Source organism: Tamandua tetradactyla, chromosome 21, assembly GCF_023851605.1.
Source record: "Tamandua tetradactyla isolate mTamTet1 chromosome 21, mTamTet1.pri, whole genome shotgun sequence".
NCBI classification, from domain to species: Eukaryota; Metazoa; Chordata; class Mammalia; order Pilosa; family Myrmecophagidae; genus Tamandua; species Tamandua tetradactyla.
In genome coordinates, this window is record NC_135347.1 from 31,721,294 (window position 1) to 31,746,624 (window position 25,331).

A 25,331-nucleotide genomic window follows, 5' to 3' on the forward strand; every position below is an offset into this window, starting at 1 on the left:
TCTGGCATATCCCACAGCAGCCTTGGCACATTCTCTCTGTCATTAATGACAGAGAGAATAATAATTATGCTTAATCTATGAGTATGGAACATTTTATATATTTTATATTCTAAATGGAAAATCAGAATCCAAGTTTCCTCTGAAGCCACTCTTCAAAGACATTTTCAGTACTTGAACAAAGATATATAATTTTGCATATGTTTTTGGCAATTCAATTATACATCATCAGCCATTTAGTAGGCTTAAAAACTCTCAAAAGATATTTTAAAAATACGTGAAAGACACTTTGCTCACTTTCAATTCTTAAAAAGAATAATAATAATTTCCTCCCAAGTCCGTGTGCATTTCTTTAGCTTCTGGATGGTGAGGAAAACTTGTCTGATCTTTGAGCACATACATTTGCTTAGATTTCTTTCTTAAAAAACTGATTACACAGGCAGAACTAGCTCAGGTTAACAACAAACCAGAAGCATCAAACATAAGAGAAAGAATATTTAAAATAATTTTACATTTTAATATATTTTTCTGAAATGATTTGGAAGAAATCAGAGCTCTCTTACACTTCCTTACACAATTTTTACAGCTCAGGACCACTCGTGCCTGGAATTAGGTGTGCCTAATTCACTATCCTCTCTTCGGTACTTGGGCCCCTGGGGGATTCCACCCAGACTGTGGTCCTCCTCAGCATCCCTGCCCTCCAGAGAGTCTATCCTGAGACTCTAGGTCTCCCTGATTGAAGGGGAGAGATGAGCGAAATAAAATTGCACTTAAAAAGACATTTTATTTTATTTCTTCACGACAGGTTGTTTGTTTGTTTTCATGTTTTTAGAGACATTACGTTCACTCAAATATGGTATTTCAATAGCCAAAAGAAAAATTTCAGAAGCCAGACTCTGTTTAGTGCCAGAAAAAGGAAACTGAATTGTGCATCTTCAGGAATGAGGCTTTAAAACCTTTATCCTAAAGGTAACTTACTACGCTCTCCGGGAGGCCATTGTCAAAAGACTTGTGGAATTTCTCTTTGCATTTTCCAGTGGCTTTGGTTACTCTGAAAGTAAATTTAATATTTTGATATAGCCAAACCATTTGGAAACAAGTCTCAAGATTGAGCATGGCATTAACTCACTGGGGTAAAAATCAAAGCATGCCTACGATGTAGCGAGATTAATTTTCTTGAGCTACACATGATATAGCTCAGAAGACAATTTTAAAACAGAACTTAATATAGACAGACAAAGAGAAAAGCAGAGAAAGAAAATAGTTTTTCTACACCACTAGCATCACTGAAAGAAGTATATTACCTCCAAAGAGGAAAACATTATTCTGAGCATATAAATTGTAACATGTTTATTTTTTATGAACCAGTATCATTACTGTATAAACAGACTCTCCATGATTTATATACATCTGAAGCTCCAGGAAGGGAATCTGCTTTCTCAGCAATTAAGGATTTTATCTATAAACTCAAACGACCTGGCACCCACCTACGAAGATATATATCTGGCAGTAAGCCATAGATTTATTGAGCCACAGTTTACTAAAAAATAAGGTTATAGTGTCTTCTTATTTAATAAATTTTTAATTTCAGGATGTTATTATGAAAAAATATATTTTTACTTACAAAGCGAGCATCAAAAAGGGTTACTAATTTCCATGATATTAGTTCATTGAGAGCAGATACTTCTGTTTGGTATTTTCAATAACAAAAGCAATAACTGTATTTACTACAAAAGCACAGAACAGTGAAAACTTCATTAATGGCTCTATTCCGCATGAATCTCTTAATCTAAATAATTAGACTGCGTGTTCTGTGGCTTTGGGATTTAAAAGTAATATTAATTGACCTAGAAATGTGTTAAAATGTTGAGTAAGAGTGTCCTCAGGCAAATGGCATCGTGGATAATTGTTACAAGTTAAATACATAAATATAAAGTAAAATGTGACACCCTAAAAAATAAAACAGGAAGGAAAACTGAGTTCTAAAAGCCAGTAATTTATTTTCACACCCAAGTGACTTTATTGAAAAGGTTTATGCCATTTCTGGTGATGATAAAAGTCCACGATGTTATTGAGGGATTTTAAAATATAGCAGGCAGAAGTGTCAAAACACAGGTCAGGAATGATCAATGATTAGTCCTAGGTCCTGTACAAAAGCCTACATAACGGCAGAGCAAAAATTAAATTTTTGAGATGTATGCTGTACTTGAATTCTGCTTTTTTTCACCTCCCCCAGCCCCATCTCATGGAATAAAAATATCCTGGGCAGCATCAGTTGAGATGACTCATTCATTAGTCAGTACATTTCCCAGACATCTAAGCTGGCAGCTGCCGCCATCACCTTTCCTCAGCCGTCCTGAAGGGGATCTGTCCGGCGCACCTGTTTGGTATTCTGAACAGAATGACCCTTGAAGAATTTCTATGTACTCCCGGAAGGCCATTTTTCATCCTCAATCCAAAGGACCTAAACTTTCTGGCAGAAATTTACTTTTATCTTTTCAGTCTACTGTGGACTACTGTAATTACCACAAATGTACAGGGCAGTAGAAAAAGTAGCCTTTGTCTTGTTTCCTTTGTATTTATTTACTTCCTTACTTTTCAACCTTCAGCCCAATTTAGCATTTCTTCTTCATTTGGCTGACAACTTATCTCTCTCCCCCATTTTCTCTCTCTCTTCTAGCTCTCTCTTAATTCCTTCTCTCTCTCTTTTTCCTTCTGTTGCTGGCAAGAATATTTACACTTTGATCAACAGCACTTACACACCTAAAAATCACCTCACTGATAGCACAGGGGAGAAGACTATTGCAGAAACAGAGATAAATAAGTAGCCTCATATATTTTCTACCAGTTAAAAGAGCAGCAGGAGACCAACTTCCTATCAACAAGCACCAACATTTCTTTAGTTAGAGCAGAAATCAAATTGAACACATCTATTAGTTCAGCTTCTGATGGATGAATAGGTGTCCCCAAGATTATTGAGGTAAAGTACTCCCAAACTCTAGTGAGCCACAACATTAAACAATTATTCCAGGGGCTGCATTTTATTTCCAAACCTCAATAAATATTGCAATTTATTTTATAAGTAAAATAACTCTGCTTTTGACAGTTCTGTTCTACAATGAGGGGAAACTGTATCTGCCCTGAGAATTCATATACAATTCATGTACACTGTGGCCATAAGCACAAGGAGGAAGCCAGCGGCCATGATCATGACTCAGAAACTAAAATGCATTTCCCAACTCGTGAAGAGGAAGAGGGAGAGCAAAAGAGAAGTGTATTAATAAATGCAAATTAGTGATAATGAACCACCCAGCATATCTGATTAGGATTGTACAGCTTGGAATTTAAGTCTCAACAATAATTTAATTTACTTTCTAATTTTGCCACCTATTTGGTTACAGTTATATTCCTTTGGAATAATATCCAACACGATCTTTTTTTTTTTGTATGCTCTATGTCAGGGTCACATTTCATTATTTCTCCAGGTGAGTATCCTGTTATTGCAGTACCATTTGCTGAATTCTTGTTTGTGTATTTTGCTTGTTTATTTGTTTTGGGGGAAGCGTATGCACCAGGAATTGAGCCTGGGTCTCCTGAATGGCAGGTGAGAATTCTACCACTGAACTACCCTTGCCCCCTGCCATTATGATCTTTTTATAATGTAATTTAATCTAGAAATCAATACATGGGGTAGGCTCTGTGTTGGACGCAAAGGTAGAGGTCACATAAAAGAGGTTTCTTATTAACAAGGGGTCTCCCAGGCTAAGGTGATACTATTCTCCTCACTCTCCTTGCGACCTTTACACAAGTATGAAATAATAAGCCTTTTCCCTTCCAGGGAATTCTGGGTGTCTTTCCAAGCAGTGATGATGAACAATATGCCCAACAAGACAATGGAGATACAATTACATAACTTATTTGTTATATTCATTTACTGAATAGTACTGTTTTAGTTTTCTAAAGCTGCCAGAATGCAACACAATAGAGATGGATCAGCTTCTGCTTCTCTTATTTTTTATTTTTTTGTGTTCATTGGATTGGTCTATAATAAGGGGACTTACTTAGTTACAAATTGACAGTTCTTCAGAGGAAAGGTAGCTAGCTTTCATCTCATTTTTTCTATCAATTTGGCACACAGCGACGTCTGCTGGGCTTTTCCCATGGCTTCTGGGTTCCCACAGCTTTCCCCAGGGTGATTCCTTTCTGCATCTCCAAACTTCTGGGCTGAGCTGTGAGTGCTGAGATGAGGTATGCTGAGCTGCTTGGGCTGTGCTGAATTGAGTTCCCTTCTGATCTCTCTCTCTTTCTCTCTCTCTCTCTCTCTCTCTCTTTTTTTTTTTTTTTTTTTTTTTTTTTTTTTTGGTATGGGCAGGCACCAGGAATCGAACCCAGGTCTCCAGCATGGCATGTGAGAACTCTGCCTGCTGAGTCACCATGGCCTGCCCTGACCTCTCTCTTTTAAGACTCCAGTTAATTAAATTAAATGTCACTTATTGTGGAAAGTACTCCCTTTAGCTGACTGCAGATGTAATCAGCCATAGATGAATTCCACATGCTGAATTTTCAAGTTCACAGAAACAAAACAGGGCATCATCACCTGGCCAACTTGATAACTGAACCTAATTACCACAACGACCATGTTGATTACATTGACTTAACTAATTATGTAGGAAGAGCAAATGACCAGGTACACCCTATAGCGTGTAAGTTCAAAGTACTCCTTTTTTAACAAAATTTATTTTATTTATTAAACATACCAACATACAAACATAAACATTCTTACCATATGATCATTCCATTCTACATATATAATAAGTAATTCACAATATCATCACATAGTTGTGTATTCATCATCGTAATCATTTCTTAGAACATTTGCATCTATTCAAAAAAAGAAATAAAAAGAAAACAAAAAAATTCATACATACCATACCCCTCATCTTTTCCTTTCATTCATCACTAGCATTTCAATCTACTAAATTTATTTTAACATTTGTTCCCCTTATTGTTTATTTATTTTTAATCCATATGTTTTATTCATCTGTCAATAAGGTAGCTAAAAGGAGCATCAGACACAAGGTTTTCACAATCACACAGTCACATTGCAAAAGCTATGTCATTATACAATCATCTTCAAGAAATATGGCTACTGGAATACAGCTCTACGTTTTCAGGCACTTCCCTCCAGCCTCTTCATTATACCTTAACTAAAAAGGTGGTATCTATATAATGCATAAAATAACCTCCACAATAACCTCTTGACTCTGTTTGGAATCTCTCAGCCACTGATACTTTATTTTGTCTCATTTCACTCTCTCCCCTTTTGGTTGAGAAGGTTTTCTCAATCCCTTGGTACTGAGTCCCAGATCATTCTAGGATTTCTGTCCCATGTTGCCAAGAACGTCCACACCCCTGAGAGTCATGTCCCACATAGAGAGGGGAAGGGCAGTGAGTTTGCTTGTCATGCTGGCTGAGAGAGAGAGGCCATATCTGAGCAACAAGAGAGGTTCTCTTGGGGGTGACTCTAAGGCCTAATTTTAATAGGCTTAGTCTATCCTTCGTGGGGTTAAGTTTCATATGAACAAACCCCAAGATTGGGGGCTCAGCCTATGGCTTTAGTTGTTCCCACTGCTTGTGAAAATATCAAGAATTCTCCACTTGGGGAAGTTGAATTTTCCCCTTTTCTCACCATTCCACCAAGGGGACTTTGCAAATACTTTTTTATTCACTGTTCAAATCACTGTGAGATTTATCAAGGCATCACTCTAGACAAACCTATAAAATCTCATGCCCTACTCAAGGTTCCACATACTTATGGTGTTCAATTAAGCTGTCCACATAAGTTATATTAGGAAACGCACTAGTCGAAATATAAATTTTGTACCAAATAAACATTTTTTGCTTTAGTGTCACACATAAGTTTTAAAATATTAATTACCATCTGTTTTCAACATCCTGTAGTATTGACATTCCTTTGTTCTTCCTCATGCAAAAACATTTTTAAATTTGCACATTTAGTCACTATCATTATACACTCTAGGCATTCCTAGATTATACTATCTCAGTCTTTATCGTGTATCTTTCCTTCTGACTTCATTTGTACCCCCAGCCCTCCTCCCTCTATCATTCTCACATTCAGCTTCATTCAGCATTCTAACATTATTGTATTACAGTTAGGTAGTATTGTGCTATTCATTTCTGAAGTTTTACAATCAGTTGCATTGCACAATCTGTATTCCTTCAGTTCCTTTTACCCAATATCTATCCTATTTCTATCTCCTGATGACCTCTGTTCTCAACTGAAATTCTCCAAGTTCATTCATTAATCTTAGTTCATATCAGTGAGACCATACAGTATTTGACTTTTGTTTCTGGCAAATCTTACTCAGTATAACGTCCTTAAGGTCCATCCATGTTTCCTTCAGATCATAAATCTTTCACCTTTTACAAAGTGATCCTCTTATCCATAGTCTACCCTTTCAAAGCAGCATTTTTTCCTGTGATACTAAACTTCTCAAATGCCACTCCAGAAGACCCTGCACGTGCACCAAAGTTTATCTAACAAAGTGAAGTAGACAATTGTCGGCCCACCTTTTAATTACTTTTTCCTTCATTTGACAATGGTTTTATTAATACAATACCATTACAATACATTAGGGTTCCTTTTGCCAGGGAAAATAAGAGTAGACTATGGGAAGTGGCAACTTTAAACAAAAGTTTAAGTTTTCTTTAACTTATTATTTCATAGTTCTTCATTGCCTTTAAATTTACTCTTTGGTAAAGAAAAAAAATGGAACTCATGCTACTCTTCTCTCTGTTTTCTCTTCTTGTGTTTTGTCTGACTCTTCCACACACTTATTTTTACCCTTTCTTTTACTCCATAAGATCTCACTCTAGCAACTCAAGTCCTGGCTGACCTGATATTGACCTGTGCATTTTTCCCCTTTAATTTACTAACCTTTGGATGTGTTTTCTTCCCTCTACAGAATAGATTTCCCTCCCTGATGGATATTTCCCTGCAGCCATTGCTTTTTGGCTCATGGAGTTTCGCTGGTCATCTTTTTGTTTCTGCTTCAAAGCATCACCTTCCTCATTCATTTCCTTGTCCTGCTTCTTGGGCCGCTTCAGGGGCTGCTTCTTGCCCCTTTCGTGGGGATACTTGGCGCCCGCCGTCCCTTCCCCACACCCTGCCACCCAAAGCCAATACATGCAGTTTCATCAAGACAGTTACGCAGCATTTTGATTGTGAAATGATTTTACAAATTTTAGTTGGGAAATATCCATCACGGCGTGGCTGGAGCAGGTCTGCCACCTGCCCGGAGTAAGTGAGCTGCGCGGTCTGGACAGAACCATGTCCGCTGCGCCGACCGGCCCTAGCCCGCCTCGGATTCAAAGCTGAAAGAATGGATTAGGACTAGGGCTGCGCGTGGAAACAAGCGCCCAGCCTCCCGGGCAGTTCAGCTGTCCCTTCAGTAGGAATGTTGCTGAAATGGAAACAGAAATTCATTTACCTTAGACACGGATTCATAGACCTCCAGTGGGATTAAGAAAACTGGCAGAAAGTAAACTGCTCCTGTGTCTGAGGCCATGGTGACCCGTGCTTCCATTCCTGATTAAACCCCTGGAGTCCCTGCCGCAACATTTTTTGCCACCTACAGCTAGAATGAAGTTTTGTCTTGTAGTCTCTTGTACGTTGAAGAAGAAACTTTTGTAGAAAAAAGGAAACCACACAATGGCTCATTTCTTGTTAATTCTCACTCAGCCATTCCTACCTTAACTGTGAGATCAGAGTAAGCCCCGTTCAGAATCCTTCCACAATCTGCTTTTCAATCTCTGCTCTGCTTCAAATTCTGTACCTCTTGGAATTAAGCCAACACATTTGGGGAAAATAAAAACTAAATATATTAAAAGACTAATGAGTAGACCATGTTTTTATTTATTTGTTTTACAATCTGTGAGGTACATTTTTGTTTGCTTCCTAAGGATCAGCTTTGAAAAAGGAAAGAATGAATTGGGACATACTAAGATCGTGGAAGAACAGATTTGTTGAGTCACTTTTCTCTTAGTTCCCCCAACATGTGACCAATGCCACACATACCCTCCCAAGAGACAGCTGCTGATTTTTTTTTTTTTTAACATAGACAAATGTCGGGAATCGAACCCAGGTCTCCGGCATGGCAAACGAGAACTCTGCCACTGAGGCACCGTGGCCTGCCCTGATGAATTTTTTAGTGCTACAAATTGCATCAGCTCCCAACTCTACCTCTAGGGACAATCACAGATCAGTTGAGCTTATGTCACAATCTACAATTCATCTTTGATAGCAAAATGCTTCATTAATTAAAAAAAGGAAAAATATCATTGCTTGTGAATAACTAATTGCCTTTTGTAGAAAATTAACTTCTGTAAATTAAAGGGAAGATAAATATTATAGTGGTTAAGAGCATAGACTTAAGCTGAAGCCAGATCTTGGTTTTAATTACAGTTCTAATATTCACTCACCAAGAAAACCGATGCGTTCATTAGTTTCTGAGCCTCAGTTGTATCATCTTCAAAGTGAGGATGATAAGCTAGCTACGTCACAGGACTCTTGCACAGGTTAAATAAGAAATCAAATAAAGCAGTTAGCACATAGTCTATTTAGTGTTCAATCAATTCTATTTTTATTGAAAACTTGGTACGTATAAACTTTCACAAAGTGAAACATTAATAATTAGTTGATAGCCAAAGAAAAAGTTATTTACTGAGTCTGTATTTATGGAAGCCTTTACTATGCCTAGTGTTATAGTAATTCTAAACTATAAAAGAAAGTGTAAGCAGCAGCTCAAATTTTACCTGGTTCAATTAAATGAACTCTTCAGCAAATGGCAAGAATAGAATTGTTTTTTTCTTATTTTGGTATACCTGGAGCCTTAGAATCGTAATATGGTGGCTCAAAATGAAGTCAAGAGAAAGATGCAACACTTGTAACTCTATTTCAAATCCAAATTGTCCAAACTCATCTTTCTTTCTTATCAAAACACCTTTTCTCTTTTCTATGTGAATTGAAACATTTTAATTGCTACTAATAAACCCTCATGTAACTATTGAAAAGCAAGTACCCAGCCCCTACCATCATACTTGCATGCCCATGATTAATTGCCTCTCTAACTGACACTCTCAAGGTATGATATAGATATTGTTTCTCCGGAGAAAGTGCTAAAGTAAGGAGTCTCTTCATTCATCCAATTAACAAATGTTTATTCTTTCCTTTATTTCTTGAAAGTAAAACCATGAAAATCCAAAATGTAATCATTCTGTAGATTTTCAGATTTCTAAATACTATCTTGCTTAGAGATTTATTAAAGCATTGATAAAAATGTCTATTTCTAGATAAAGAATTATTTTTCTTTCCTTCTTTCTTTCATTTGTTCATTCATTCTTTCTTTCTTTTGTTCATTCATTCCTTCTTTCTTCTCTCTTTTTTCCTTCTTTCCTCTCTCCCTTCCTTCCTTCCTTCTTTTCTTCTTTCCTTCCTTCTTTCCTAAATCAACAAAACAAAGAGAAGCACTAACATATACAAAGAGAAGTCTCCTCCTCCAATAAAACCTCACTTTACATGAGAATCAGAACTCACTGTTCCTGAGGATTTGAAAATGTTAGCCCTCTAATTCTCAAAAATTAAGTGAAAATGGTGCTACATAGAAATAGATGCTTGGGGTTGGTTCTGAGTATAAATATACCAAAAAATACAGTATGAAAAGGAGCAAACAAAATTAGAACTGGTGCCCCTACACTAAGGCCAACCAGTTTCAATAATAACATTATTTTAACTTGTGATGTGGGTACCTTCATATCTATTCACACCTAATTTATACCCTTTAATGAAACACATGTACTCCCCAACAGTTCATTTATATACATCATTTTGCTCATCACTTGTAGCACATTAAATTTGGCTCCATTACTATCTTTTCTATTGATGATAAAGATAAACTTTGATTTTCATAAAACACTTAGGCTTACTTTGTACACTGAATGAAAATTACATCCTAAAAGCTATCTTAAAAACTTTTTGTGATTAAAATGGAACATCTGATTCAGGAGGGATAAGGCGGATATCTTAATCCAGTGTTTGAAGAATGAAATAGAAGACCTTTAACACTTTTAAATGTAAAATATCTGTACAGATGAGGGATTATACCACAGTTAAGCTAATTATGGTCACTGAAGAAACCATCAGAACTATCCATTCTTTCCCTGACACAAAGTGTATTTTAATACTCCAGATGAATTACTGATGTTGTGTGTAGTGAAAGTGCTAAATAAATAATTCAATTAAAGTTTTTATTGCAAGTATTCTACAATAATATAATGTGATAATATAATAACAACCTAATTCTTATTTGTCTGCAGGTGACTAAGATTGTTAACTTGGTTCTGAAGGAATACACCATAAATATGAAAGCTTTGTTTTTAAAAAAAAAAAGTGATAGGTATATCCAAAAGAATTGAAAACAGGGACTCAGATATTTGCACACTGATGTTCATAGCAGCATTATCCACAAATGCCTACAGATAGAAGCAACCCAAACGTGATTAACTGATTAAAGAGCAAATGAAATTATATATATATATATATGTGTGTGTATATGATGGAATATTATTCTGCCATAAAAAGGAATGAAGTTTTGATTCATGTAACAACATGGATGGACCTTAAAAACATCATGTTGAGTGAAATATGCCAGATAGAAAAGGGTAAATGTTGTATGATCTCACTGATATGAATTAATTAGAATAAGAAAATTCATGAAGTCAAAATCTAAAATACAATTTACCCGGGGGGGATAGGGAATGGGATGTTAAAGCTTAATGAGGGAAATGTTTTGATAATGGATGGTGAGGATTGTAGCAGAACATTATGGACCTAATTAACAACACTGGAAATATATCTGGATATGATTAAAAGCAGAAATGTTAGATTGTATGCATAGTAACAGAATACAATTTTTTTTAACTGCATAGAACCATGCTACACAAACAGTGAACCCTAAGTAACTTAAACCATGCACAATAGTTAATAGTACAATTGTAAAATGTGCTAACAAATTGTCACAAATGTTCCACACCAATGCAAGGTGTTAATAATAGGGCGGGGTATGGGAGTCCTAGGTTTTATGCCTGATTTTTCTGTAAACCCACAACTCTTCTAATAAAGGAAAAAAAGAAAGAAAGTGATAAGGTGGAACAAAGCCCACCAAAGCTCCCAATCTTTCATAGTTACTAATGTTAGTGTCAAAGCAAGTGAAAGGAAAAGCTTTGTTGATTGTCCTCATCTATGCCATGAATGAACTAGCTACCTAAAGTTAGTGTAATTCTATAGAGGCTTCTCATAAAGTAGTAGCAATCTATTACAGACTCACCTAACAACTTATACATAGAAAGAGTGGTCCAAAAATCAGAACATTCTTCTGGATGAGTTCTAGCAACTGGTCCAAAATTCTTTTGAGTCACTGTCTCTATAGTACAGGCCAACTTTCAGGTCCATATTAGAATAGCTTCCTTTTTTTTTTGTATGCTGTATGGTGAGATCACATCACATTTCATTATTTTTCCATGTGAGTATCCCATTTGTGGAATTTTGTTTCTTGTTTGTTTTGCTTGTTTGTTTTTTGGGGAAGTACATGGACTAGGAATCAAACCCAGGTCTCCTGCATGGCAGGCGAGAATTCTACCACTGAACTACCTTCGCACCCCTTAGAATATCTTCGTTCACCTGAATCTTAAGCAGTGAAAGACAAATAAAGGTAAGTCCCTCATGTTCTTCAGGTAGCAATGTTTGGAGGATGGGACTGCCATTGGTTATATTATAATAGATAAAAGTAAGTCATAGGGAAGGAGCAATAATCACAAAAGCAGCGCCTTAGATATTCAAACTGATCTCACAATCATACTTCTTAAATGATGAGCTAAAAGCCACCCCGACTTCTCCAGCTCTCTTGGAACATGGAAAATGGGGGTTGTGATCTTTTAGGAGTCATCACAGGATTATGTCTCCTGAAAAACACATATATCCTGAGAGGAAGCAAACATCTACAGTTGGATCTTCCACAATGCAGCTTAGGGGAAATAAAAGTTGAGTCATTGAAGGTATTTATATCTTGCCATTTTTTCCACATATTCATTGATGTCATCTTTTAATTTTAAATGTCCAGTGCCAAAAAGTGCTGAATTTAGTAGTCGCACATGGTTAGGCTAAAGATTAAGTAAGCTGTAAATTATTAAGATAGTCCTCAGATGTTGTACAGCAAAAAATTACTTCAAGATTAAGAAATTTAAGAAAACGTTTGTCACAAATAAAGTAAAAAGGATAATTTCCATAATAAAGATTTCTTATAAATAACTTAGAAGTAGTAAAAAGAAGAACAAAGAGAAATATGGGCAAAAATATATGAACATGCAAGTTACATAAAAGGAAATACAAGTGGCTTAAAACTTTTGAAAAGACAGAGGGGCAGGCCATTGTGGCTCAGTGGCAGAGTTCTCGCCTACAATACTGGTGACCCAGGTTTGATTTCTGGTACCTACCCATGCAAAAAAAAAAAAAATTATGAAAAGATGGTGAGTAATTTTTCAGTCATTATACAGGCAAAACTGATGATAACCGTGATCAGTGAGCATAATTAGCATGTGGAGAAAATAATATTTTCATACATCTAATTTGAGGAAGGGGATATTAATGTGATCTTTCTGAGAAGACCATTTGAGGAAATCTAGCAAAAAAATAGAGTATATAGAAAGTTTGTCATTTTTTCCAACCACATTTACTGAATAATTACTTTTGTCCTATTGATTTCTCCTTTAGTGTTCATCATAAACAAAATTTTCATATGATACAAGTTCTCCTCTATATTCTGTCTTTATTCATATATTTTTAACTCACAACCTCATTGAATGCATCCTAAAGCTATACTTGAGGAAGATTTCCAAGATTTTACATCATTATGCAAAATTATGCTCATTGTATCATTTCTGTTACAATATATCTGGAAACAAGGGTTAAATTGCGTCTTTTTGAGATTATCATCAGTTTTGAAACCATAAATATTGTGCTTCTAATTTCATGATATTTCTTATTTCTCACTCTCTAAGTCTTTTCCTTGATGCTTCTTAACATCTCTATTGTCATTCCCTTGGTTTCTTTAGTTGAATTGCTATTCATTTCTCCTTCCGTGTTATTGCTGAGAAAATACTCAAACGTTAGCTTGGAGAAATTACTATTAATGGTTACTGTGACCCAGTGACACACCTATGACTTTAGAGCATATCACTTAGATGTTCTGTGCCTGTGGTTTCTCATTTTCTAAAACTTTTCATAATAACACTGACCTCCAGAGTTCCCTAAACAGGCTATGAAACTCATTACTCTTCTTAAAACATAGAACAGTTATTTTAGCTGAAAACTCAAATGCTTCCCATCCAAGGGCTTGCATCCTGTTATAGTCAAAGGGTGTTTTTTTTATGCTAAGAAATAAAGATTTTATTCCTTAATGTATTAAAATACATTATTTCGCTTTGTGTGTTTTTTTTTCTTTTTCAAAACAAACAAACAAAACCCAAGAGTTAGGATCCAAAAAGGTTAGAGTCATTATTATAGACAATGATATCATAGATTTCAGGACAAGAATTCAATTACGTTTTCTCTATATGACAATTGCTGTATAAAGGTTTGTTTGATGTTATTATGATTGAAAGAATGGGGGTGGAGCAAACTTTGAAGGATTGTGAGAGCTTTATCTTTGGAACAATACAAGGTAATCTGTTTGGGGACTTTCAATTGGAAGTCTAGTCTTACTGGATTTCACCACATATAAAGCGAGTTTTTTCCCCTTTGTTCAAGTTAAAAGAGAGCTCTTTCCACCTCACCCCCAATTAGCTTTTTCACTACTCCATTTCCAACACCTAGAAGAGTCACTGGTAGATATTCAGATAGCAGAATTTCTTCAATTCTAAATATTAAACACTTACTTAACTGCCATTTAATCACCTGTCAAAATCTACAGCTATAGATATTGGAGTTTCTTAGATTTTAAATACTAAACACTTTATTAAATACCATTTGATTAACTATCAAAACTGTGTAAGTTCTCAAAATATCAAATACAAAGTTATTACAAATATCAACTTTGCTATAGTAGTAACCTATGTTACTAAACATTTTCAAATCTTTTATTTCAGTAATTTATTTTATCTAATATTACTATGATCGCCTATGTTTTTTAAAATCATTTTTTGTTGTAAAATTTAACATACATATAAAAAGCAAAGAAAGAAATAATCAATAATTTTTGAAGCACACTTCACCAAGCAGCTACAGAACAGACCCCAGAGTTTGTCTTGGGTTAGAATTCCCTCATCTCAGATTTTTCCTTCTGGCTGCTCCAAAACATTGGAGGCTTTACCAGAATCATAATAATGAAATCACACAGTATCTGTCATTTTGTGTCTGACTAATTCCACTCGATATTATGTCCTCAAGGTTCATCCAGCTGTCATATCCTTCAGGACGTCATTTTTTCTAACTAATCTACTTTCAAGACTTGGAAAAGCTGGTTATCAAATTTGTTTGGAAGGGAAAGGGACCTCAAACAGCTGAAGATACCCTAAAAAAGAAGAGCAAAGTGGGAGATCTATCACTCCCTGACTTAAAAGTTTACTATAAAGTCACAGTGGTCAAAACAGCATGGCACTAGAACAAAGATAGAAGGATTGACCAATGGAATGGAATCAAGAGGGCAGAGATTGACCACCAAATTTACGGACATTTGATCTTCAATAAGGGCTCCAAATCCACTGAACTTAGACAGAACAGTTTTTTTCAATAAATGGGCATGGGACAACTGGATTTCAATAGCCAAAGAATGAAAGAGGGTCCCTATCTTACACCCTACACAAAAATTAATTCAAAATGGATTAAAGACCTAATTGTAAGAGCCAGAACCATAAAACTCCTGGAAGAAAATGTAGGGAAACATCTTCAAGATCTAGTAATAGGAGGTAGCGTCTTGAACTTTTCACCTAAAGCACAAGCTGTGAAACATAAAACAGACAAATGGGAACTCCTTAAGATCTAAAGTGTCTATGCATCAAAGGACCTTGTTAAAAACGGTAAAGGGGCAGTCAATTCAAAATATTTGAAATATTGGGATAAAATATTGGAAACCACATATTGAATAAAGTCTTGATATCCTGTGTATATAAATAAATTATTTACACAACAAAAGAACAACAATCCTATTAAAAAATGGCAGAATATATGAACAGGCACTTTTCTGAAGAGAAAATACAGATGGATAAAAAGCACATTAAGAGTTGCTCATCTTCATTGGCTGTAAAGGAGATGCAAATTAAGGTGACAATGTGATACCTCACACCTATAAGAATGGCTACTATTAAACAAATGAAAAACTGTAAATGTTGGAGAGGATGTAGAGAAATTGGAACATTTATTCACTGCTGGTAGGAATGTATAATGGTTGAGTAGCTATGAAGTCAAGTTTGGCGATTCCTCAGAAAAATATTGAGTTTCCCTATGACCCAGCAATACCAGTACTTGGTATATACCAAGAAGAATTGAGGGCAGTGAAATGAACAGATATTTGTACACTGATGTTCACAGCAGCACTATTCACAATTGTCAAGACATGGAAACAATCCAGGTGCCCATCAACAGATTAGTAGATAAACAAAATGTGGTATAAGCCTAAAATTTTTAAGTGTAATCTTAATTTCTTACATTTCTTCAAGATTGTACCAACAGATAAGGAAATATCTTCTAGATAAGATCTCCAGAGAGTTCAAAGAATAACAGAAGCCCTATTAACCAGTTACTCATTTTAGATACTCAAACTGAATAATATCTGTAAAACAAGGAATCCAAACACTCTCGATTCCACTGGGTCATATGACAAGAACACAGCTCCAAGTCAAACGACATGTGGTTCTGAAGAAATACAATGCTAGGTTTGGAGAAGTGACTAAATTTTGCTAGAGACAAAAACATATACATAACAATCTAGCTAAGGAAAAAAATAGCAGAAAAATCAATAAGAGCCCTTCATATAATACAAAATATACATGCATACTACCAGAATACATTCCATGGACAATTTTAAGCCTTCTTTGCAATTATAGCATTCTTACCTCCCCTTCAGGTATACAAACAACACTATTGACAATGACAGACTTCATCACTGAGCAGATGTGGCAGGGCCTTGTTGAAACCCATGTCCTGAAAAAATAAAGTTTTGAAATGGAAGGAGCCTTGGTTCCTAAAGTGCTGCTTTGAATGAAGTCACCCTTCCATCAGAAGCATTCCTTTTGGATTTTATGTGTGTGAGAAGAAAACTATCATATTTAACCCATTATCCATTTTGAAGTTTGTTTACTATAGCAGCTAGCATAATGTTAATTGTCCCTCTAAAGTAAAAGCTATCTTCCCAACCCTAGGCCTGGCAGGTGTATTGATTACTTTGAATTTCAAATTTGAAATATTTTGAGTTTTAATGTGGCTTTACACATCTGTAAAGGTTTTAACTCTTCATACATATGAGCTGATTTGCTTTTGATGAAGCACCTTAAAACTGAATGGGGAGAAGAAGGCAGCTATTTTTGACTTGTACTAGTCTAACTCTTGCAAGGGTTTCAGTTTTTCACATCATGGAACATAAAAATTCAAATAATGAAAAATTACTATGTGGTCTTCAAGATCTTGCTGTAGGTTTCTTAGACTTTATACTCAAAACACAAGCAATGAAAGAAAAAATAGATAAATGGGACCCCCTCAAAATTAAATACTATTGTGCTTCAAAGGACTTTGTCATGAAAGCAAAAAGGTAGCCTACTTTATGGAGAAAATATTTGGAAACCACATATCAGATAAGGGTTTGATAGCCAGAATATATAAAGAAATTTTACAATTCAACAATAAAAAGGCAAATAATCCAATTGAAAAATGGGCAAAAGACTTGAATAAACACTTTTCCAAAGAAGAAATACAAATGGCTAACAAAGCCCATGAAAAGATGTTCAACTTTATTGGCTGTCATGGTCAGGTTCCTGCGTCAACTTGGCCAGGTGGTGATGCCCATCATCTGGTCGGGCAAGCACTGGCCTGTCTATGAAGACTTTTCATGGAATTAAATAATGATCATGTTGGCTGCATCCACAGCTGATTGCATTTATAATCAGCAAAGGGGAATATCTTCTGTAATGAGTGATGCTTAATCTAATCACCAAAAGGCTTTTAAGCAAGATTCAGAAGAGACAGTCACTCTTCTTGCTTTAGGTGGTGAGCCTCTCCTGTGGAGTTCATCCAAATCCTTCATTGGAGTCACCAGCTTCACAGTCTGTCCTATGGGTTTTGGACATTTCCTTTCCTGCAGTTATCAACCCAGCCTCTCCTAAGAGTTCATTAAGGAACTTCATTAGAATTACCAGCTTTCAGCCTGCCCTACAGACCTTGGACACTTACATCCCCACCGTTGTCCAGCCAGTCTCTCTTGAGAATTCATTGCGTACCTTCATTGGAGTTACCAGCTTATGGCCTGCCCTACAGACTTTGGACTCTACATTTCCACGGTTCATGAGACACTTTTATAAATTTTATATCTATGGATATCTCCTGCTGATTCTGTTTCTCTAGAGAACCTTAGCTAACACATTAGCTATTCAGAAAATGCAAATCAAAATCACAATGAAATATCACTTCATACCAACTAAAATGGCTACTATCAATAAAATAGAAAACTACAAGTATAGGAGAGGATATGGAGAAATAGGAATACTTATTCACTGCTGGTGGGAATATAGAATGGTGCAGTCACTGTGGAAGATAGTTTAGTGGTTCCTCAGGAAACTAAGTACAAAATTGCCATATGATCCAACAATCCCACTATTAGGTAGTTATACTTAGAACCAATAGCAGGGATGCGAGCAGACATTTGCACTCTGATGTTCATAGCAGCATTATTCACAACTGCCAAAAAATGGAAACAACTCAAATTTCCATCAACTGCTGAGTGAAAAAACAAATTGGTATATATATCGGATGGAATATTATTCAGCTATAAAAAGAAATGAAGTCTTAATGCAGGCAACAACATGGATGACTCTTGAGGACATTACATTAAGATAAACCAGACACAAAAGGACAAATATTGTCTCAGTAATATGAACTAATTATAATGGACAAACTCATGGAGTTCAAATCTAGAGTATAGATTACAAGGTGTTAGAATGAGGGTAGAGAATGGGAAACGGAAGCTTAATTTGTATAGAATTTTCAATGAGATTGATTGTATATGTTTAGAAATGGATAGAGAAGACAGTAGCACATTACTGTGAGTGTAACTAACAGCACTGAATTATAGGAATGATTATGGTTGAAAGGAGAAGTTTAGGGTTGTTTTTGTCACTAGAAGGAAAACTAGAGGATAAAACATGGGACTTTATCACAACAGTGATCCCCGTTGTGGACAATGACTGTGGTTAACTGGACAAATCTAAGAATGTTATTACCTCAACTAGAACAAATATACATCACTATTAACAAGGTGTTAATAATAGGCTGGTTTATGGAAAAAGTACACCTAATTCAAACTATGGACTATAATTAGCAGTAATATAATAATCTTTCATCAGCTGTAACAAAGGCAATATACCCATGACAAGTGTTGATAATAGGGTATGGAATTTTTCTTTTTGGAACAAGGAGAATGTTTTCTAATTGATTGTAGTGACAAAGACACAACTTTGTGATCATACTGACAGCAACTAATTGTACACTTTGGATGAATTGTATGGCATGTGAATAAGACTGTTTAAAAAATCACTCTGTGTGTTTACTCAGCGGTGAATCGAGGCACCCATAGGCTATTCAACAATGGTATTACTAGGCACTGGGGTCTAGGTTTCAACTGTGTCACCAGCTGTTATAACTGTCCCACCATTTAAATTACAGTATATCATAAGTGGATTTCTACAATATGTTAACCAATGAAATGAGAAATTGTTTATTAAAATAATGTTAATCTCAATGGTATAGGAAAATAAATAGGAAAAAAGCAAAATGACTATTAATAAAAAAATACAATATTATGAGGGTCCCATTAAATTACAAAAGGTTAATTTGGCAAGCCCATTGCTATGCCAAGCCATGAGAAGCTCCTTCCTGAACCTACATGCTTTAACGTAGTACCTCATTTAATCCTCACAATTCTATGAAATGGGTCTATTATTGTTTCTTCCAAGTAAAGGTTTAGTGAGGTTAAGCTACCTGCTCAAAGTCATGCAATTATTAAGCAATAAAGCCTTGACTCAAGACTTTGTTAGTCTCTAAGACTATATATGTAATCATGCACATGCTACCTTCAGTGTGGCTGGACAATATATAAAGTATTAGTCAAAGTGAATGTTTGAATTTTTCTCTCATACCATCCTTTACTTTGATTCTGCACTCTTTTGTCCACTTAAGGTAAGATAGCCATTATGCCATATGTTAGCAGAACCAGAGAATAAAACAAATTTTTTATGTTAAAAGCAAGTAAAAGGGGGTGCAAGGGTATTTCAGTGGTAGAATTCTCACCTGTCATGTGGAAGACCAGGGTTTGATTCCCAGACTATGCATTTCCCAAAGCAAGCAAGCAAGCAAACAAACAAACAAAAATTCAAGAAATGGTGCTGCTATAACAGAATACTCACACAGAAAAAGAATGAAATGTGACCTCCACCCTATAGCATACAAAAAAAAAGAGGCAAGAAACAAAATAACTGAACCCCACATAAATATGGGGATCTACAGACAGACAAATCTCTGCCCATGTCCCTCTTCTTTGCCTCACAGTAAATGCCTACCTTATAGGTCCTGGCAAACAATGGAAGTAATGGTGGGGTGGGTGCATAAGCAAATGTACTGACTGAGTCAGGCTCAATTGGTCTCCATGTATCCAGACTCAGCATGAGAAGCAGCCACATATCTTCTCACATTGCCAGGATTCATACATAAAATGGAAAAGCAGAGAACTGGAAAGACTACCACAATCATGAGGAGATGGCTCCATTGTAAAAAAATGGCATAAACTGCACAGTCAGGCAAGAAAAGCACTTCAGCAGAAGCAAACCCACAGAAGCATCACCCAGGGACCAGCTGCCTCTCTCCATGCTATGTTTGGTTGTCTCTAGCTCTTCTGTTTTTAGGCGAGCCAAGGGAAGAAGAAAGAAGGGAACATACTGCTTACTAAATTTAAAATTCATATAAGCTGGAAAGCCCAGAATTGAGTAGCATTACATTTTCAGCCATCAGACAGTATTTTGATTTGCTAAAGCTGCCAGAATGCGATATACCAGAAATGGAATGGCTTTTTTAAAAAGAACTTAATAAGTTACAAGTTACAGTCAGGCACCAAACGAGGTTACCTTCACTCAAGAAAGGCTGATGGGAAAACATCTGGTTGGCATCTGCTGGCCCCTTGCTCCTGGGCTCCATTGCTTTCAGTCTCTTTTTCCTGTAGGGGGTATTCACTTGGCTTCTCCAGGGCTGGGTTTCATCTCTTGGTGTCCCTTGACTCTCTCCAGGTTCTGGCTTGTTTAACATTTTATGGGAAGGCATATGGTGACGGCTCCCGGGCCCTGCATTTCCAAATGTTGGGGTTGCATGTTGGGTCTCTTGGCAATGAAGCAACTGTCCTCCAAGCATCTGCATCTGAGGTTTCTCCAAAATATTTCCTTTTAATGGATTCCAGTAAACTAACCAAGACCTACCTTGAATGGGCCGTGTCACATCTCCATCTAATCAAAATTCCCATCCACAAATGGTGATATCGTATCTCTATAGAAACAGTCCAATCAAAATTTCAACCCTAAACCATAGGTCTGGCCCCACAAGATTGGAGCAGGATTAAAACATGGCTTTTCTGGAGAACATAATAGTTTCAAATTGCAAAAGGCAACATGGGGCTTAAAATAGGAATTAGGTTGGGATAGAAAAATATAGGTACAATATTTGCACGTGAAACTAATCACTTTATATACCCCTATATAAAAACTTTTGTGTTCTTAGGACACCTTTTCTCTCTTTTGTGCACACTTTCATCCACAACTGCAAGCTCTTAGGATCCTAATACATTTTCTTAAGAAATGGTAGATTAGGTAGAGAACATTTGAAATATAGCATAGGAAAGAAAAAGTAAAATATAGGGTACTCTTGCACTGACTGTATGTTACAAATAAAGAAGAATGACATTAAAATTAAGAATCAGACTCATTTTTTCATCCTTGAAACTTAAGTTCATTTCAGTCTTCTGAGTCCTGTAAAAAGTTTGTGAAATTAATGAAGTTTACAAATGATTTTACTGAGTAATTCCTTTTCTACCTACTTTATCAAATTTCTTCATTAAGAATTCTCTGGGAAAATTTTCAGGTTGTATAATGAGCAGAGGATATGAACTATGTAACTATAAAAGTTACAGTCATTCCCACCTAAATATAACCCCTGTCTTATCAGGAGAAAACCAATATTATGCAGAATGTTTAGGAGAGAGGGGAAGACACCAGATTTGAGTAGCTAGTAGATAGTGCCTGACCCACATTATCAGCAATGGAGAGTAACTCCCCAAGGAAGGTCTTAAACCATCTACTTAGAGCAATTCTGGGTGAATAAACAATTAATGATTATGCCAAGAAAAAACAGTTGTGTTTTCTGCTAATGAAATTAAGAAGCTGACAATAAACTACTTTACAAATCTCAAGGAACAGTCTTTTATTATGTGGATTGACTGTATTAATGCTTTCAGCTTTTTTTAATCTCCCTTGTTTAAACCAAGCAAGTTTTAAAAGAAAACACGGCATGGCTTACATCAATTTTCATCTCCAAGAGCAGTAAATTTTTAACAAATTTTTAAAAGAAATCAAAGAATTTACTCACTTCATCACATTCCAAGGCTGGGAACCTAATGCCTTTCTATAAAATCCTTAGTGAGTGTAATACTGAGTAATCATCTTGGATTTGAGACTTCTTTTTGAAGCTTAACATATTATTAGGGAACCAAGTTGCTGATGACTCAGACACCAACTTGAGTGGTAAGTTTCTATAATCTGTGGATTTATAAGAAGAGAAAAGTTATGTATTTATTTCACTCTAAGGCTAACCATTGATAAATTGTGCATATGGTTTTGCATGTTCTCTAAATTGTCCTTTTATGATCTAAAATGAGAAAAAATGCCATTATTTTACACTTTAAAGAAAATAAATGGTAGATAAAAGAAAATCCATTGTTAAAAGCACCAAACAATCATCTCAATAAGTTCAGCGAAGGTATCTGATCAATTTCAAAATGACGAGAATGGTTTACTCAGAAAACAGGAAACAGAAAGCCACTTCCTTAACAAATTTAAAATTTGCCTCTAAAAAAACTTACAGGAATCCAGCCTTAAACATAAAATTTTAGAAGTATTTCCTTTTGAGTTATGGCTAAGACAAGTGTTGCTCTGGTTTGTACCCTTGAAAAGCCATGTTTTAATCAAAATCCCATATCATAAAGGCAGAATAATCCTCATCCAATACTGTATATAATTAGATCATCTCCCTGGAGATGTAACCCAATCAAGAGAGGTTGTTAAACTGGAAAGGGAAGATGTGTCTCACCCATTTTGGTGGGTCTTGATTGGTTTACTGGAGTCCTATAAAAAAGGAAACATTTTGAAGAACGAGAGATTCTGAGAGAGCAGGACAACACAGCCACGAGAAGCAAAGTCCACCAGCCAGCAACCTTTGGAGATGAGGAAGCAAAATGCCTCCTGGGGAGCTTCATGAAACAGGAAGCTGGGCGAGAAAGCTAGCAGATGACACCATGTTCACCATGTGCTCTTCCAGCTGAGAACCCTTGACTGTGTTCACTATGTGCCTTCTCACTTGAGAGAGAAACCCTGAACTTCATCGGCCTTCTTGGACCAAGGTATCTTTCCCTGGATGCCTTAGATTGGACATTTCTAAAAATTTGTTTTAATTGGGAAATTTCTCAGCCTTAGAACTGTAAACTAGCAACTTATTAAATTCCCCTTTTTAAAAGCCATTCCTTTTCTGGTATATTGCAGTTCTGGCAGCTAGCAAGCTAGAACAAGTGTCAAACATTATTTTTTTCTATTTATCAGTATCAATGTAGGCTATCAAATTTAAATTAAAAAGTACAATGTATGAGAATTAATACAAGGCAAAATTTGACATTTTTTGCAGATAATATAAGTATCTACAGAGAAAGTACAAAGGAATTTAAAGACAAATTATTAGAACTCATAAGAAATTTCAGCAAGTGATTAATTAAAAAACAATATACATAGCCTAGAGCTAAGTATCTGCATAGGAAATTTCTAGGTCACTACTATTGCATTAATAATCTATTGTTCATTGACCAATCACTCCAAAATTTAGTGGCTTAAAAGAACAGCATGTATTATCTGACAGTTACTTTGAGTCAAGAATCCTGTTGCAACAACTAGATCCTTTGCCCCTAGGTCTCACCCAAAGGCAGAAGTTGAGGTGTTACCTGGGCTGCAGTTAGCTAAAGGCTTAAGTGTCAAAGGTTCTGCTCCAAGTTCAATTAACTGTGTGTTGGCAGCATGCAGATCCTCAATAGCTGTGGGCCAGAGGCCTTCCTTGGTCCATAATCACATGGGTCTCAGAATGATTTAGCTAGAGAACCAGAGAAAGAGTGCAAGAAAGAGAAAGGAGGACAACACAGACTTTTGTGTGTTTTTTTTATCATTGCTTTTTTATTATGAGTAGCTTGTAAGTATGCAGAAAATACAGACTTCACATATACATCCCTCCCTTCCCCCCGCACACACAGTTTTCCTTATTAACAATTTGCATTAGCATGGCACATTTGTTACAATTGATGAAACAATATGCTATAATTATACTATTAGTTACAGTCCTAAGTTTACATCAGAGTTCATTGTTTGTGTTGTACACTTCCATGTTTTGATTTTTTTTTTTAATTGGAGGAGTTGTAGATTTAAAGAAAAATTATGTATAAAATGCAAAGTTCCCATATACCATCCTATTATTAACATCTTGCATTAGTGTTGTACATTTGTCACAAATCATGAAAGAAAATTTTTATAAATGAATTATTGAGTGTATAGTCCATCATTTGCAATGGGGTTCACTGTTTGTGTTGTATAGTCCTATGTTGTTTTTATTGTGAAATATATACAAAAAAGCAATAAATTTCAAAATACAATGTAACAAGTAGTTATAGAACAGATTTCAGAGTTTGGCATGGGTTACAGTTTCATAATTTCGTTTTTTATTCTAGCTGCTCCAAGACACTGGAGACTAATTGAAATATCAATATAATGATTCAGTAGTCATACTCATTTGTTGAATCCTATCTTCTCTGTTATAATTCCTCTTTCTCCTTTGATCTTTCTCCAAATCTTTAGGGGTATTTGGACTATGCCCATTCTAACTTTTTTATGTTGGAAAAGATGTCGATTATATGGAATAGGAGGATGGAAATAGTTGATGTTCTTGAGAGGCTGGACCCTCTGGGTTTCAGGACTTATCTGGTCTAGGAACCCATTTGGAGGTTGTAGGTTTCTGGAAAATGATCATAGTGCATTGAACCTTTGTAGAATCTCAGATAGAGCCCTAAGTGTTCTTTAGGGTTGGCAGGAATGGTTTGGGTTAGGTTTTGGCAAACCTTGGTAAATAGTAATATCTAACTGAAGCTTGCATAAGAATAGCCTCCAGGATGGTCTCTGGATTCTATTTGAACTCTCTCAGTCACTGATAACTTATTTTGTTACATTTCTTTTATTCCGTTTGGTCAAACAGACATTGTTAATCCCATGGTGCCATGGCCAGGCTCATCCCTGGGGTTCCATTCCCACCTTGCCATGGAGACTTCCATCCCTGGATGTCATGTCCCATGTAGGGAGGAAGGGTAATGATTTTACTTGCAAGTTGGGCTTAGAGAGAGAGGGGCCACATCTGAGCAACAAAATAGCTCTTCTGAAAGTGACTCTTAAGCATAATTATAAGTAGGCTAAGCTTCTCCACCACATAAATAAGCCTGACAAGAGTAAGCTTCAAGATCAAGAGCTTGGCCTATTGACTTGTTTGGGACAGTATTAGGGGTTTCCCCAGCAGTAAAGCTGAATAGTTCCATATTTTTTCTCCCATCCCTCAAGGGACTTTGCCAATACTTTTTATTTATCTACTCAACGTACTCTGTGATTTATCCAGACATTACATTAAGCTATACAGAATTACAAGCCCTTATCCCCATTTT